This window comes from Leptonychotes weddellii, chromosome 8 (genome assembly GCF_054177405.1).
Source record: "Leptonychotes weddellii isolate Sample4059 chromosome 8, ASM5417740v2, whole genome shotgun sequence".
NCBI lineage: Eukaryota > Metazoa > Chordata > Mammalia > Carnivora > Phocidae > Leptonychotes > Leptonychotes weddellii.
In genome coordinates, this window is record NC_138376.1 from 65383875 (window position 1) to 65387281 (window position 3407).

At 39.0% G+C, this 3407-nt stretch overlaps 1 pseudogene; it reads right to left on the reverse strand.

Annotated features, from left to right (window-relative positions):
- Positions 1–2353: 2353 nt before the first annotated feature.
- Positions 2354–2840, reverse strand: LOC102746636 (protein mago nashi homolog pseudogene; annotated as a pseudogene).
- Positions 2841–3407: the final 567 nt, after the last annotated feature.

A 3407-nucleotide genomic window follows, 5' to 3' on the forward strand; every position in this document is an offset into this window, starting at 1 on the left:
TGGGCTCTCCTGTCAGCTATGGCTTGGGCAGGAGTTTGATTCATTCACTTGATACATATTTACTGATCACCTGCTATGTGCCAGACATTGTTTTGAGTATCAAGAAAGGAGCAATGGAGCTTCCATTCCTGTGACAGAGACAGATAATAAATAGCTCTAATGTCCTATTTTCACAACTGCTATGCAGAAAAATAAAGCAGGATCAGAGAATAGAGATTAATGGAGTGAGTGAATGTCTTCCTGAGGAAGTGAGCATTTGGGGCATAGACAGCAAGTACACAAGAACCATCTGATTGTGTAAGAGGAAGGTCTGCAAGAAGGTGTACGGGGGTCAGGGGGCAAGGGTCGCTGGTGAAAGGCAGGTCAGGGAGAGGCAAGGGCCAGGTAGGCAAAATATAGCCATTGGGTTTTACTCTGAGCACAGCAGAGGCACGGCAAGAAAGGAATGACGGGGTCTGATTTAAAAGATCACTCTGGTGTCACACAGAGAAGGGACTTAGGTGACACAGGTGGAAACAGGAGGGCCAGAGAAGATGATAAAATGATGGATTAGGCACGGATTAAGCGGTAGGCAGAGGAGGTGGTAGGAATGTATATATTTTGAAGGAGGAACTGACAAGGCTTGCAGATGGATTAGACACATGAGATAGGAAAGAAAGAAAATAATTTTAAATGACACCCAGGTTTGTTTGCTTAGATCTTTTAAAAGAATAATTTATTAGTTTAATTACAATTATAAAAACAATGCATGTTCACTAGAAAAATTAAAAATGCAGAAAAATTGGGGGCATCTGGGAGGCACAGTCGGTTGAGTGTCTGACTCTTGATTTCAGCTCAGGTGGTGATCTCACGGTCCTGGGATCAAGCCCTGCGTCGGGCTCCCTGCTCAGCATGGAAGTCTGCTAAAGTTTCTCTCTCCCTCTCTCTCTGCCCCTCCCCTGTATGTGTGCTCTCTCTCTCTAATAAATAAATAAATCTTTAAAAAAAGAAAAAAGAATGCAGAAAAATTTAAAGAGAAAAATAAATTACTCATAATCCCAGCACTTAGAAACATTTTAGTGTATAACATTATATATCTTCAGTTTTCTATATATATATATATATAAAGTGAAAATAAATAAAGGAAACCTCATTGAAAGTGGACCAGGGGAAGTCTTGAAGGGGGAGCAGTCACCCACTACCACTCAGACCCCAAACAGGGAGAAGCTTACTTTATATACCACAGCAGGAGGAAGGAAGGAAGGACTTCTTGCCAATGAGAAACGGTCACACTCAGCAGATTATAAGCACTCTTAACGCTTCTTCAGAAACAGCCGCTCCCAGATTCCTGTTTTCCTCCATAAAAGCAAGGCCCTCCCCTCTGTTCTCCCAGCTTGCCTGTAGTTCCTCATGGTTTGCTTATCTGGAATATATAGTTAGAAATTCAAGATACTATTGGATATATTATTTTAGAATACCTTTTAAAAACATTTATTTTGAAATTATTTTAGACTTATAAAAATGAAAACAGTTGCAAAAATACTAGAGTTCCCAGATAGAAGAAGGGTCCCAGCTTCTCTGAACATTCCCATTCTACATACTACAATTATCAAAACTAAGAAATTAACATCGGCACAGTGCTATTAATTAAACTACAGATTTTATTCACATTTCATCAGGTTATTTTTTTTTTCCACTGATGTCCTTTTTCCATTCTAGGATCCCACACTGCATTTAGGTATTTCTCTTTAATCTTCTCCAGTCTGTGAAAGTTTCTCAAGCTATCCTTGTCTTTCATGACTTAAGAACTTTGGAGGAGTACTGATGAGTTATTTTGTAGATGTTCTTCAATTTGGGGTCTGTCTGATGTTTCCCCATGATCGAAATGAGGTTGTGCATGTCTGAAAAGAATGCCACAGAAGTGAGGTATCCTCAGTACCTCATATCAAGGGGTTCAAGATATTTATACACCCTGTTACCTGTGATGTTGACCTTGATCATGTGGTGGTTTCTGCTGGCTTTACTGTCGAGTTACTGTTTTTCCCCTTGTAGTTAAAAAATCTTGAGGATGATACTTGCGGACTATGTAAATCCTGCTTCTCCAAACTTTGCCCTGTAATTTTGGCCTCCATCAGTGGATCACGCCTGCCACAATAGTTACTGATGTATTTGCCTAACGGTGATTTTCTACTTCTATTCTGATTTTCAATTTTCTATTTTCTTCTTTCCTTCTATACTTATTAATTGAAATTCTTTTTTTTTGTTATGTATTTATTAAAGACAGTCATTTATAGTTTATACAAAAATATTGCCCTTATATACACAAAAATTTCCTGATAATGGTAATTAAAAATAGGTACTCCCAACTCCCCTTGTGTCCACATCCATTTTCAATCTAGATTGGCTTAATCTTGAAGTGTAATCCAGTAAGACTGAAGACCAAACACTTCAGGTCCTGGACAAGATAATAAAATACTTGTAAGCCTTCTGGATCCTTGGATTGATTGACATCAATAAGAGAACCAAGTTTTGATGTTGTGAAAGAAATGTGTTCATCTCCAATGACAATTTCAAGCTTCTGCTGGCCCACTCAGTCAGGGGGAGGCCACAAGGCATCATCGTCTTTGGTAATTTCACTGCCATAAGCTTCTTTTCTGATCATGACATCATTTTTGTAATTGCTATTGTTGGCATATCTCAATTTCCCGTCGGGTCAGAACTCAAACTCCAGGAACTCGTGGCCGAATTTGCCCTTATGACCCATGTAGCAATACAGGTAAAAGTCACTCTCCATGGTTCATGAGGAGGGTACCAAGACCAAACTTTACCAGCAAGCCTCACCACCGCCATTTGTGCCCACCACTCACTAATTGAAATTCTTAAGTGGGGAAGATCCATTCCTTCTCCCACATTTACTTACCTTTTGATTATTTATTTATTTCAATATAGATTCATGGATATTTATGTTATTATAGGGGCTAAAATTCAATACTATCCATATTTATTTTATTGCTCAAATTTTTCCAACTTTAGCTATTAGGAACTCCTTTAGATTGGCTCTTGTGTTCTTTAGACAAGTCCTTAGGCTTCTCTTTAAAAGTATGGAATATTTGGGGCACCTGGGTGGCTCAGTCGTTAAGCGTCTGCCTTCGGCTCAGGTCATGATCCCAGGGCCCTGGGATGGAGCCCCACATCGGGCTCCCTGTTCAGCGGGAAGCCTGCTTCTCCCTCTCCCACTCCCCCTGCTTGTGTTCCCTCTCTCGCTCTCTCTCTCTCTGTGTCAAATCAATAAATAAAATCTTTTTTAAAAAGTATGAAATATTTTATGTATGCAACAATAGTTAAGAATATACATTATATATATATGATACAGCTAATATAAGGAAAATTTATGTACCCAAATCTAGGTTTTTAACCTTAGCAATTAA